Raw genomic sequence first — 14924 nt, 5'->3', positions numbered from 1 at the left:
TTACCTTTGCAAATTGGGGTAATAATATATGTTTAATCAGTCACTGCATATCAAATTATCTACTCCTCTAAATCTTGAGAATCTGTTTCCCTCCATCCCCATTGCACTAAGAAAGGCAATATTTATAAACTGGGAGAAAAAAATTTCCTTGAATGAAGAAAGGTTTTGAAAGCCAGCTCTTTTAACTTTTATTTTTTAATTATATATGATATATAGAAAAGAATATAGGTTATACATGTTAGATACAATCAGTCAATACACATGTATTGAGCAATTATTGATGCCTGATTAACATCTCACATCAAATTTTTCCAGCTAAATTCCTGGTCATCCCCCATAGACTTGGCTTTACTGTATCTCAATTAGTAGTGACTCCATCCTTACAGTCAGTCCAAAAACCTTGGAGTTATTTTTGATTTTTCTTTCATTTAAAAACTCCTGTTGTCTCTGCTTTCAAAATATATCCATAATGCTACCACTTTCACTGTTTGTCAAAGCCACTGTCATCTCTAAATTGTAGTCCTGCTTCTATCCTTGTTCTCCCTACAGTCTAATCTCAACCTAGAAGCTAGTGCTATCTTTAAAAAAAAAAAAAAAATTTCAGATCATGCCACCTTTTGGTTCAGAACTGTCCAAGGACTCTCTTATAGGAAGTCAAGGTCAGCCTCTTCACAGTGACCTACAAGGTCCTACAAGACCCACTGGCTCCTTGCTACTTTTCTAACCTCTTCAGAGAAGTGCTCTAATATCTCTGGTCCTTTATTGGTTAATCAGACAGTTACAACATCAGGAATTGCTCTGGATGTTCCTGCTTCAAGGAACACTCTTTCACCATGTACTTGTATGGCTCACCACCACATCTTTCCAATCTTTGCTCAAATGTAACCTTCACAGAGAGGACTCCACTGACCACTATATTGAAAATTGCAAATCTAACCCTGGCATTTCTGATCATCTTTCCTTGCTGCATTTATTACTAATAAGCTTCTAACATATATTTATCTCTCTCCCCACACTAGACAATACAAGAAGAAAGGGATTTGTTTACTTCTTTAGCCCAAGGTCCTTGAAGAGTAGCTTACACAACAATAAAATTTTGTTGATTGGATGAGTGAATATATGCTATTCACTATATTAAATGCCCAGGAAACTAATAATGAATTGGTCCCATATACCTCCTGCTTTATGGAGCTTATAGGCTATTACACTAGTCAAAGCATTTAGAGTTTGAAGAGATATTTAAAATGCATGTAGTCAAATGTCAACATTTTATATGTCAGGAAACAGAGGCCCATTGATGTTATGTGGTTCTTCAATGATCATCAAAGGACCAGAGCTCAATGATCTGATTCATAATATAACACTCTTTCACTACACACTGTGCTTAACAATTTTCATTCATTATAGATTGTCTTAAGATGCAATAGGTACTAAAAAAGTAAATGTAAGTCATAGAAAGTTAATGTACAATATTATAAATTGTATTATTAATGCTGAAGGAAGGATATTAATGAATAATCCAGAAGTAACTCTAAATTGTAAGAAATCTTGGTGCTCTAAAATTGTTATGACATTCTTTAATGCGCTGCAAGATAAGTAAAGTAAGAATAATGATAGAGCTAGGTGTAATATGACTGAAGGTGGGGAGGTAGCATAAGTACATTTTGAGGAGAAAATGAAGGAGAGTGATAGCTCTGCTGAGTTCATTTAATTCTCCAGATCTCAGTGCATTGAAATCCTGCTGGAGATTAGAAATTGAAGATGTGATCCCAGATGACATCTGTGAAAAAGGGTGACTTGAATTCAAAATTCTTATTTCTAAAAAAAGATTTTGGTGTATACGAGTGACGAATTCTATTTAGCTGCCAATAAAGATAATACAATAAAAAATCCTAGGCTACATTGAAAGTATTAGACCAAAGGGATAATAGTTTCATTCTATTCCTCTTTGGGAGGAATAGAGGCACATTGGGAGTACTGTGCCTCATTCATTATGTGACCCTGGTAGAGAGCAAGATGGAGTGTCTCGTGTCAAACAAGAGCCTGTGTCAAGCAATGACGCAAGCAGTTAAGGTACTGCAGCTAGGAGATATCATGCGGACCAGCGTCAGCTAACATCCCAGAACTGATAACAAGCAGAACCAGAGGAGGTCTGCAGGGGCCCAAAACCAATTAAATCCCTTTAAAAAGGGAAGGATTTTGAGAGCAAACTATCAGACTCTTCAAACCCAACCCCTCTACGTCTGACCACTTAAAAAAGGCAACTGCCACCGATGTCTCTGCCGGATTGATCTCTGAACAGAATCGAGATCCTTCACTGCATGAACATAAGAAGTAGTAAGTGCCAAGAGCTGACCCTGACCTGACAGAGGCCTTATCTCAACTGCGCGCCCACAGACTGACTTCTTATTTGGTTCCTTAACTTCCTGCACCTTCTGTTATCTTCTTTGTTGTGTGGTTTGTCTTCTGTCCTGCTCTGTGTGCTCTGTAAGAAGCCAAGTTTAATCACATGGTGAATTGTCATTGAGTTTGGAATCCTGAACCTGCTTTATAATTGTGATTAACTTTGCTTTATGATTGACTAAAGCTGACACTGGAAAGACACAACTCATGTGTGCACTTTCATAGCATGTTCATGACACCCCTAAAGAATTATATTGACAAACAAGGGAGATTCTTATGGAGTATGAATAATTAGGACAATAGGACCTTGAGCACTTTCCTTGCTTATCTATTTATTGTTGTTCCTAAAATGAGCTGTTATAGAAAATGTCCCAAATTTCTGTTTGGAAAATACATATACTAGTCTACCTAGTCCTACAAATTGATATGTCCAAATCCAGATAGTTAGGGAAATATATGAGATTTGAACTCATGCAAGCTTACTGGATAGATAGAAGCTCTGAATGACTCTTAACAGCAATATGAAGTACTTTTGGTTAAAGCAAAATAACAATACAAACAAAACCTCATAGGGCTATCACACTAAGAAAATTTAATTCCTCCAAAGTTTTAATAGAAGCATAATTAGGATTTCTAACTATGTGGAAATATTATAGGATATATTTATAAGCATATGTATTTATGCAAACCAGGAATTTGCTTTCTGTAAGTTCTACTAATACTAAGGGTGCTATAAAACATTTATAGTCACCAAGTAAGAGTGGGAGGAGAATATAAAGCACTATAGTTGTTGCAGCATATCATGTAGGGTAACTTGACCAACTTACATGAAAAATTACACTCCTCTTCATCACACTCTGTTAGACTTCCAGACAGTTCATTTAGCCTTTGATTTGTTGAGTATATGAACTTCAATTTGGGCTTTCAAACCAGTTCCAACTGATTTGACAGAAGCATAGGAGACTTCTGCTTTCAATTTAAAGACTATGATCAAAGAAATGGTGAATGAGATTTTTCTATTTGTAGCACTGGTTTTCTCAAGTGCCTTTAGCTATGATCCGATGCATTTATTGTTCTTTGAGGAAGAGTAAGATAAGACTAATTTAGCAGAAATGTCTGTGGCTAGAATATAAAGAGGATTTTCTGTGTCATCTCAGAAATTTTCATCAATTAAGAGGAAGTGAAGCAATGAAAGTTAATGTTCCATTACATGCTGATTTTGTTTCCACTAATTGCAGAAACTCTACCAATTGGAAAAATTATTATTTTAATCTTTGTCAATTTTGTTACTCAAATATGCTAGCAAAGGTCATAAAGGGAAAGGCCATAAAAATTTCCACAAATACAGCATTGGCCAACAAGATTACTTTGTTTCAGTCATGTTAATGTATTGTGCCAGGGAGCATAGAGTATTTTTCATTTAGTTATTAGCGTTGTTATTAGTGGACATGTCTCAGATGAGACATGAGCTAAATTTGAGCTAAAATTGAGCTAAAATTGCCTCAGGTGATACTTTGGAAGCTACAAGTTAGAAATGTGTTCACTGAAGAGAAACACTCCATTTTATACACACACACACACACACACGCACACATCTTTTCAATATCCCTCCTCCCTATAAATATCAAAGATATTGATAATGTTACTGTTAATGCAAGGAACAGACTGAGCTATATTTATTGGCTTAACATTCAAGGTCACTGATTTGGAATTAGAATTCAGGTCTCTGCCCTCTAGGATAAACAAGTTTAATGCAAAGCTTCAAGCAGTTCAATTGATGTGCTTATTTAAAATCTTTACATTATTCGATCCGTGGCTCAGGAATTTATTGCTAACTACAACAGAATTAATAGAATATCGTTTTAAAGCTTATTGATAACTTCATTCATCTTCTCTCTGCACTGAGGAGGTCATGAAAACCAATTACATCAAAAGAAAAAAGAAAACAGAAAGAATGAAAATTTTCATACTTTTAAAAGGAAATCTAGCCTGAACTGATATTAAGCAGGTTTATGACCAAAAGTCCAAATAAATTAAAAGCATTGGCTCTTTTGCTTATGTCTGCTTTTTACACTTTGCTATATTCTATAAGGCAGAGAAAAATAACATAAATGTGGATATGAGCTTGAGTCAATAGCCTCTGAACAAAGTCTTATGGGAAATGTTGTTCTAAGTCAGGATACAAATTATCATCTAGGAATATGCATTCAGATTAATGCCAAAAAATGTTTAAATAAAAGCCAAATTTTAATATATCTTCTACCAACAGTAGAGTGTCATGACAAGATTTTCATGGGAAGGATGCAATGGAAGGACAGGAATTAGTTTGATGCTTCTTTTAAGTGTCCTGGCAGGACATGATGAGGATCTAAACTAAAGCAAGGGTGTGGGGAATATATGGAAGGGATAATTTGGGGTCATGTAAAGAAAAAGAATCTACAGATTTTGATGGTTGAATATAGAAAAATAAGAGAAAAAGTTGTCATTGATGACTACTATGTTTCTGGATTGGAGGTGCTGCTATTTACCAGGAAAGACTAGAAGGTAAAAACAATGGATTTGAAGTGTCTGACTTCTTCCAAAGTTTCTGATGCCATTTAGATTCATAATCTGGTGAATTAATAAATTTTTTTTTCCACTAAGAATCTGCAGATATAGGGGCACCTGGGTGGCCCAGTTAGTTAAGTGTCTGCCTTTGGCTCAGGTCATGATCCCAGGGTGCTGGTATTGAGCCCCACATTGGGAGGGGAGATCTCTCTCAAATCAATCAATAAAATATCTTTAAAAAGAATATAGAGATATTCGTATTTACAGATGATTTTATAAGTTTTCTAAATATAAGGTTAATGTAAAATTTAAGTGCCCTTACAAATACCGACAGCAAACAATTTATAAAAATAAATTTAGCTGGGTGCCTGGGTGGCTCAGTTGGTTAAGCGACTGCCTTCGGCTCAGGTCATGATCCTGGAGTCCAGGGATCGAATCCCGCATCGGGCTCCCTGCTCAGCGGGGGGTCTGCTTCTCCCTCTGCCCTCTTCCCTCTTGTGCTCTCTGTCTCTCATTCTCTCTCAAATAAATAAATAAAATCTTTAAAAAAAATAAATTTAGCAAATATACTATTTATAGCAGCATCAATAAAATCAAATATGTAGGAATAAATTGAACAAAAATTATGCAAGACATTTAACTACTACATCACTACTGAGATTAATTAAAGAAGACCTAAATAAATGGATGATATACCATGTTCATGGATTGGACAAATATATAGACAACAATTTCCAAAAGCTGCTTATAGATTCATTTCAATGCTATTCAGAATCATGAGACATTTTTTCCTTATGGAAATTAGTAAGCTCTTTTAAAATTTATACAGAAATTCAAGGAATCAAGAATAACTAAGAAATCTAATGGAAATCAATCTGGAATCAATATGGAAAAAGGATGAGCTTTTAACCTTATTTTGTATATCACACACACAAAAATATCAGTTGCAGTTGGATGGTAGAAAAAAGGTGAAAGATTGATAAAGCAAAACTTCTATAAAGTAACAAATATAATTCTTCATATATTTATGGAAGGTAAAGATTTTGTATACAGTACACAAAAAGCAATAACATTAAAGGAAAAGATTGGTGAATTGCACTCAGTAAAATTAAGAACTTCCCTTCATCAAAAGACACCATTAAGATAGTAAAAATACAAACCATAGAGTGGGAAGATATATTTGCTATACACATTTTTGAAAAAGTACTTATGTTAAATATAAATAAAGAATTTTACAAATCCATATGAAAAAGACTACTCAGTTTTTTTAAATGGGGAAAATTCTTGAATACACACATTACTAAAAAGGGATATGCAGAGGTGTAGCTGACTGAATTTATTGTCTTTTTTACTTTACATATAGATCTCAAATTATTTGACATAAGGAGAGAATGAAATGTTCAATAATGTCTTTTCTGCAAAACATGACTAATACAAAAAGGATGCTCTTTGTCACCATTCCTAACACAAAGCTGCACCATCTTTACTGCAGCAATGTCAGTGTCAGTTCCTGAATAACTGATTTTTCTCCTCACTTGCTAATAATAATACTACTAATTACAACTGATATAAATAATAATAGAAAATAATAGGTATATTTTATTGAATACTTACTGTGTGCAAAACACTCTAAAAAGAATTCTAAATCACTACCTCATTTCATCAATTAGTAAGCATACAAGATAGGTACTATTTTTATGACCCCTCCTCTTTCTCAGAAGAGAAAGTTGATACTAAAGGCGATAAATAATTTTCCCCAAACCAAAGCATTAATGGAACATAGAGTTCAGATTCAAATTGTCTGCCTGCCTATGGAGATCGTGCTCTTGAGCTCTAAGCAATATGATAATGAATTACAGTAAATTCCCCTCAACTTTCAGCAGATTTAGCACCACTTTTCCTAATCAGTGAATCCAAATGGGAAGGTTTATTTGGTAGTTTTTCTGGCCTTAGAGATCCGCTGAGAGGCTGATATATAAAGCTGTGGGAAAATAATGGGTGAAGTTAGGTTTGGAGACAACTGGAACTAAGAACGGAATGTCAACAAGATTCTGTGTCTGTCCTTTAGTATTGGCTTCTTGGGGTGCCTGGGTGGCTCAGTCGGTTAAGCGTCTGCCTTCGGCTCAGCTCATGATCCCAGGGTCCTGGAATCAAGCCCCATGTCTGGCTCCCTGCTCAGAGGGGAGTCTCCTTCTCCCACTCTCTCTGCCCCCCCTCCCCGCCTGCTCTTTCTCACGCTTGCTCACTCTCTCTCTCAAATAAAGAAATAAAATCTTTAAAAAGTATATTGGCTTCTCCGTTTTGGTTTTATCTTATGTGCAGTCTTTTTTTTTTTTTTTTTTTTAAATTTTATTTATTTCACAGAGAGAAACACAGCGAGAGAGGGAACACAAGCAGGGGGAGTGGGAGAGGGAGAAGCAGGCTTCCTGCTGAGCAGGGAGCCTGATGCGGGGCTCAATCCCAGGACCCTGAGATCATGACCTGAGCCGAAGGCGGACGCTTAACGACTGAGCCACCCAGGCGCCCCTATCTTATGTGCATCTTAAGCGGAGATCATGTTCCTAGCATTGTGAGTTTACAATTTCAGATGAAAGCGGAAGGGAGCTTCCTTACAAGCTCCAGATGGAAAAACTGGAGAAGGACTCAGGTCCTTGCCAACCCCTTCTCAGGGCAGTTTGCTTCCAGAAAATTTCCAGGAATACCAGTCAGACTGGAAACAATACCACTGAGGTTATCAAACTCCACAATTGGTGACGTTATAAACAAGCAAAACAGGTAGATATGCCCATTCTAAAACTCTGAACTCAATGTAATGTGCTTAGAACAAAATATGTGGAGATTAAGTAGATACATGATCTGTCGATAAGGTTGATAAGGATTGATAATTTGACCATTTATTTTTGCAATCCTAATTTTTTTTTGGATCCTTACATCTCACAAGACACAAAAGGGTACTGAGATTTGTGTGTGTGTGTGAATTGGTGAATGGGAAAGGTAAACTTTGAACTAGTTTTTGTTAAATTTAGTTGGCTTATGATGTGTGGCTGTGTGTGATAGCTGATCACAGTTTTTCTACTGGACTAGGGTGATTTTGGTGTTTCCTCAGCTGTTTAAAATAGTAATTATTCTACCACTTTTGCTTGTGCCTAAAGAAAAAAAATGTTTGTATTCTACTAAATAGGAATATATGTCAAAGATTAAATTTATATTTTAAAAAAATCCAGACAAATGTCACAATGTCTAAATTTAGAAAACACGTTAGGGCTAATTTTGAATTCCTTGCCTCTAGTTATTGCAAAATGAGTGCCATATAAAATTGAAATCTTCTGTCTCAGTCATGGGTAAATGATTTTTATAAGACAGATATTGACTTTAATATAGTTTAGTGAAAGAATTTATGGATAGACAGGGCAAGTTTGTCCTAGCTCTGGCTTACAGTCAATTTTGTATTTTCTTAGAAAGTTATTTTTTTATATTTGTTGGATACAAAATTTATTCTATCAACTTCTCTGATAGGTGAAAATAAATGAAATATTAGGTATAAAATTTTGCATAAAAATGATTGCCAAATGCTGCATGTTTTACTCCTTTTAACTATTATTACTGCTATTAATACTTCCACATAAAACACTCATTGCATTTTGTATGAAGTATTTCAGTAGTTTTCTAACTTGTTTACTACCCTTCATTTTAACTCTACTCAATTCATAGTACATCATGCTGAGAGATAGTCTTCCCATAAAACAGCTATGAATATATCACTTGTGTTGGTTCCAAATGATCACAAAAGAAGTTTAGACATGCTATAGATTGTCTTTGCCTTTTCTGTAGGGGTTGCTACAAAATTTTATCATATATCTATAGCCTTCTTTCTTCATTTAAATTCCTCATTCAGAAAAAAAAAAGTCTTATCCTTTTCTTCAGAGAGAAAATGAATGTAATCTGCCTGAAACCCTGTAACTTGCTTGTCCCTTCCCTCCCCTAAAAGTACATATATCACATTCTTATTTCAGAGGGAGCCATGTACCTTTTCCTCTCCAAATGCTAACTCAACCTATGTACTCAGTCATCCCTCTCAGTTTCCCCAGGCCCTTGATTCAAAAGTTTTCTTTAATCTTGTGTCTTCATACTTTACTTTTCTGTGATTCCATTCTTTCTGTCTGTAGGTTGTTCAAAATGCCTTCATCCTTAAAAGCTCACCACAGCCTTACCTTGCACTCAAGCCACGGCCATCTGTTAGGCTTTTCCTTCATTAACACATTACTAAAGCTAAGCCTCTATTTTTCACTTCTTTATCTCCTTCTACTCTTACTTTCAATTTAGATTTTTCATTAGTTTTGAAATCAACCTTGATAAGATTCCCCAGTGAACTAAAAATCATACATTCAATGGCTCATTTCACTGCTCACTAGATAGACATTTCTTGAGCATCTAACACTGCTGATCTCATTCTTTAGACTCTCTCCTTTGATATATAGGAAACTAATCTTTTCTGATTTCCCTTCTCTTTTGGCCTAATTAATGGTGTCCACTCCTTTGTCATTCTTTTAAATGTGATATTTTTCATGGAGTTCTCAATTACCCATTCTCCTCTTCATCTACATACGCTTCCTTGCCTGCTTCTTAAACATATACTCACACGACTTCATTTTCTCCCAGACATTCATTGTCTAATAAGTATCTCTTCATGAGAATACATCTCCACTGTCTTTCCATACCACAATCTCCCTGATTTCACACTATCCATCTTTAAGGGTCTTATTCAAACTCTTCCAGTAGGTCTCCCTTCCTCTCCCTCCTGAGATATCCTATATTGTACATTTTTTGTCCTGTTTGTGGTGCATTACTTTCTACCTTGCTTTATTTGTGGAGATTTACAATGTATGCTACCTAAAGGCAATGTTCTCATTGTTTGTTTAAGATTTTATTTATTTATTTGACAGAGAAAGACACAGCGAGAGAGGGAACACAAGCAGGGGGAGTGGGAGAGGGAGAAGCAGGCTTCCCGCCGAGCAGGGAGCCCAATGAGGGGCTTGATCCCAGGACCCTGGGATCATGACCTGAGCCGAAGGTAGACACTTAACGACTGAGCCACCCAGGTGCCCCTGTTCTCATTGTTTTATCTGCATATCTACCACAGTACTTTTCACAATCTTTTGTGTAGTAATTTCTCAATAAACACTTGTTAAATGCATACAATTGAAAAAGATCTTATAGATCATTAGGTTCTATTTTTAGTATCAATAGCAAATAGTCAGTCTGGAGAGTCTTACAACTTTAACCTTGTCCTATACTCAGAATAGCCTCATTTTAGATTCTAACAGTTAATGAAGGAGCTTTGATAATACACACACACTGAGCTGACTACACTGGAAGGGAGGCATAGGAGACAAACCTCAGATGCGTATTTAGTTCTAGAAATATTTTTATAGCTGCATACAAATGCAGTGGCTTCCATAAAATTTCTCTGATCAAGCAAAGTGAGGTGACAGGGTTCCTTCCTCCCTTTAAACCCAAATTGCTCCTTTTCACCTGCAAAAATAATGACGTTAGATAATACATAGCGTAAATATTGGTTAATCCCTTTAGACATATAGTTTTTACAACATATCTTGCCACTCTCATTTATGGTTTTCTGATATGTATGCATCAAGGGAAAAGGGGAATAACAGGAAAAGGGCTGACATGGTGCTGGGAAATGTTCTTTAATTTAATAGCAAAAGAAAGGCAAAGCAATCTGAGTGAAAGAAGAGAAACAGGAGACCCCTTTAGGCTTCATCCATAATACTGAGATAATATCAGTTCCTGCAAACAAATATTTAGGGAATATATAGAAAAAAATGAGATCTGGTTCCTTAATTTTACAGGCTTTATGAAAAGTTAAGGATGTTTGATATGATAGAAATTTATTTCAGAATAATAAGAGTTTAGCTGATATAGTTGAGCACCAGTGATTACTGACACTGTAGTTAGATTTATTTCTATTTTCCAACTTTATTTAGGTATAATTGACAATTAAAAATTGTATATATTTGGGACACCTAGGAGGCTCAGTCAGTTAAGCATCTGCCTTTGGCTCCGGTCATGATCTTGGGGTCCTAGGATTGAGCCCCACGTCAGGCTCTCTGCTCAGTGCAGAGTCTGTTTCTTCTTCTCCCCTGGCCCCTCCCCTCCCCGCCCCCACTCGTGCTCTCTCTCTCTCAAAAAATAAATAAATTTTTTTTAAATGTATATATTAAGGTATATAATTTGGTGATTTGATATATGTATACATTCGGAATGATTGTGACAATCAAGCTAATAACACATCCATCACCTTACTTAGTTACCTTTTTGTGTGTGAGAGTGGTAAAAACACTTAAGATCTACTCTCTTAGCAAATTTCAAGTATACAGTACATTATTAAGTATAGTCACAATGCTATACATTAGCTCCCCAGAGCTTATTAATCTTATAACTGAGAGTTTATACCCTTTGACCAACATCTCAGTTCCCTCATTACCCAGCCGCTGACAGTCATCATTCTATTCTGTGCTTTTGTGAGTTCTACTTTTTTAGATTCCACATAGAAGTGAGATCATAGAGTATTGGCCTTTCTCTTTCTGGCTTATTTCACTTGGACTAATGTCTTCCAAGTTAATTCATGCTGTTGCAAAGGACAGGCTTTCCTTCTTTTTTAAGGCTGAATAAATATTCTATTACATATACTGACCGCATTTTCTCTATCCATCCATCCATCCATTGACAGTTGTTTCCATATTTTGCCTATTGTGAATAATGCTGCAATGAACTTGATGGGGCAGATACCTCTTCAAGATAGTGATTTCAGTTCATTTGGGTATATACCCAGAAGTGATCTAGTTTTAAAGTTTTGAGGAACCTCCATACTGTTTTCCATAATGACTATATCCATTTACATTCCCACCAACAATGCACAAGGGTTCCCTTTTCTCCATATCCTCACCAGCACTTGTTATCTCTTTTCTTTGTGTGTAGTTAGTTTTAGCAATGTGAGTTCAGGAGGAAGACTCAGAGGAGTGAAAGGTCAAAAATACAAAATGACTAAGATAGGGGAAAGATGGTTGGGGCACATTATAATCTAAAACAGGTAAGTTGAAATGAAGAGGCTGAAAAAAAATGAAGTAATTTCCCACCTTTGTAGAACGAATCATGTGAACTGAGATAATGCAAAATCCTTACTCAAATAACAGAAGGCTTTTCCCCAGAAATTATGACTGGGCTGAGACTGGTTGATTCAGTCATTCAACAGACATTTGTTTAAAATCTGTGTGCTAAGCACTGTTTTATGTGCTCAGGTTGTATCAGTGACTATAATAAAGTTCTGTCATTTCCTGTGACTTATATGCTAGTGGGGGGAAGCATAATAAGCAACAAGCATGATAATAACTAAGGAAATTATATGGTGTGTTGGAGGATGAAAAGCATGATGGGAAAAGATAGCAGAACAGGTTAAGGGGAATCAGGAGTTTTGTGCCATATTAAATGCAGTGTTCAGAGTAGATTCATTGGGGGGAAGTGAGGTTTGAGCAAATACTTGAAGGAAGTGAGTTAGTGAGTCAAACTATTGGTCAGCTGCCAGTTAGAATGTATTTCCAAACTGTTTTAAGAAGCTTGGCCATTAAACATGGTCAGAAGAGCTTTGCCCTTGAAAATGAGCAGAATTGATTCCAGGTATTTATTCTTCTCCATATATCTGCAGTCATGTGACTCAAACCATTTAAATTCTATGACTCAATTTTATCATCTGTAAAATGAATTTTGTAATATAAATACAATATTAGTACAGAAAAAAATAAAAGCTTCGCGTTTAACAAGGCTTTAATTTTAGAATAAATTTAGATTTGTAGAAAAGTTGCAAAGATAGTAGAGTTCCCATTTATTCTCTATCCACTTTGCCCTATTATTAACATCTTACATTAATATGGTATATTTGTCACAATTAATTAACGAATATTAATGCATTATTACTAACCAAAGTCCATGCTTTATTCATATTGCCTTCGTTTTTAACCCAGTGTCCTTTTGCTGTCAAAGGATCCCATCTGGTACACTACATTACATTTAGGCTCATGCTCTGAGGCTTCTCCTGGCTGTGACAGTTTTTCAGATTTTCCTTGTTTTTATGGCCTTGACAGTTTTGAGGAGTAATGGTCAGGTCCTTTATAGAACATCCCTCAGTTGGAAATTACCTGATGTTTTGGACTGAGGTTATAGATTTTGGGGAGAAAGACCACACAAGTAAAGTGCTGTTCTCAAGTCATATCAAAGGTACATATTAGCAACAGGACTTATAAACTGGATCAGCTGACTGAGGTAGTGTTTGTCCAGTTGCTCTGAAAGCAGGTTTCTTAGAGACTAGCAAACTAAAATCTGGGCCCATGTCACTTGATTACATTTGTTGGGTCTACCTCCTGGGCTATAAAATCTATATCCATTAAATGTGTATTGCAGAATCTAGTTTGTGCTCCATTGTTCTCATAAGCATCAATTCCACAAAGCAACATATCTCTATTGTGAAATAAAGTAATTTCTGATTTATTTTCCCTAAGATGAATTTTGTGGGAAAAACAAGAGTTTTACCATGTACTTCCTTGTTGCTATATATTAGCCTTTGGTCATAGTTTGCTTCAATTCAATTTTAACACAAGGGGAAAAACGTGTCTCTTTTAACTTGCAATATGTCAAATGTATATGTTGCTTCAGAATGTAATTGTACCACTGTCCAGCAAGTTCTGTTTGGGAATTGGAAATGCATTTCCCAGTGACAAGAGCATATTTCAACTGAAGCAGCAAGTTGGTTATAAGGCCCTAGGTGATATTTCAGAAAATGAAAAGCAAACCAATCAAACAGAAGGATGGGCAGGCCTCTCAGGCTATCCAAAGCCTTCATCTCATTCTAATTTTGCTTTCATGGTTCCCATAGAGTAAATTACATTGCTCCAAGTGAAATGGGGCCCTGCATGTTCACGCTCTTGTTCTTTTGTATGTTTCAAAAGATGCCAGACACAGAGCAAGCCCAAATTTTAGAGCCGCACTGTCAACACCAGTGACAAAGACATTTGCATTATGTGTTGCTTTATTATTGTTATTATTATTATTATTATTATTTAAGCAATTCATTTCAATCAGAAGCCGTCCTGGGAGGGCACAGAGCGGCAGCTTGGTTTGGTTCATTATAGAGTATCTGGTTTATGATTTTGATCTGTCAGAGTTCAGCAAGCAGCTGATCTAGCTGTCCGTCTACCGCAGGAGGTCAGCTTTCCCTTGAGGGAGAGATCTGATCCCTGTCTAGAGAAGCACATTTGTCTTTGGATTGTCCTCTCCTGCTCTGTGCCCAGGGTCCCTTCTGCCCTACACTCTCCCATTAATCCAGAACTTGGATTCTGTGAGTTGGAAACCCCAAAGAATTGTGGAAATTGACACAACTTTGAAAAATAAAACACACAGTACTCTATATTCAAAGAGATACATTTCTAGTCATGGAATATTAGAGGATTTTTTTTTTTACTTTTTTTTCCTCTTAGATGATTCTGTCTCCATAAGCTCTGATTATAGCGTATTGGCTAGAAAGAGGGAAAAAGGACTAATTCATGATGGCAGGAAAAGATTTTTCCTTTAATATTCCTTTTTAAAAATAGCACATGGGGTGCCTTTAAATAGTTGATGTTTACTATATACATGAACAAAACTCAAGTGTTCAGATGCTTGCTTGGCAGTGCTAGAGGGGGCTCAGGCATCATTTTTTTAAAGAAGCACCCCAAGGCAATTGTAATGTTCAATTATGGTTGAAATCATGGTTATGTTTCTTTTTTTCCTTCTACAACTTGGAAGAACTAGGCATCAAAAATTCAGATAGGAGGCTACAAATGGATGGCTAATACTGGAAGCTATTGTATTATTGTGATGCTGTAAGAACTCATGTTAGTTTATAGCTCACCCATGTGCTGGTTTGA

This window comes from Mirounga angustirostris, unplaced genomic scaffold, assembly GCF_029215605.1.
Source record: "Mirounga angustirostris isolate CCGP_5_RB_7025 unplaced genomic scaffold, mMirAng1.0.hap1 SCAF_10, whole genome shotgun sequence".
NCBI lineage: Eukaryota > Metazoa > Chordata > Mammalia > Carnivora > Phocidae > Mirounga > Mirounga angustirostris.
Note: the sequence above shows the minus strand (reverse complement) of the source record.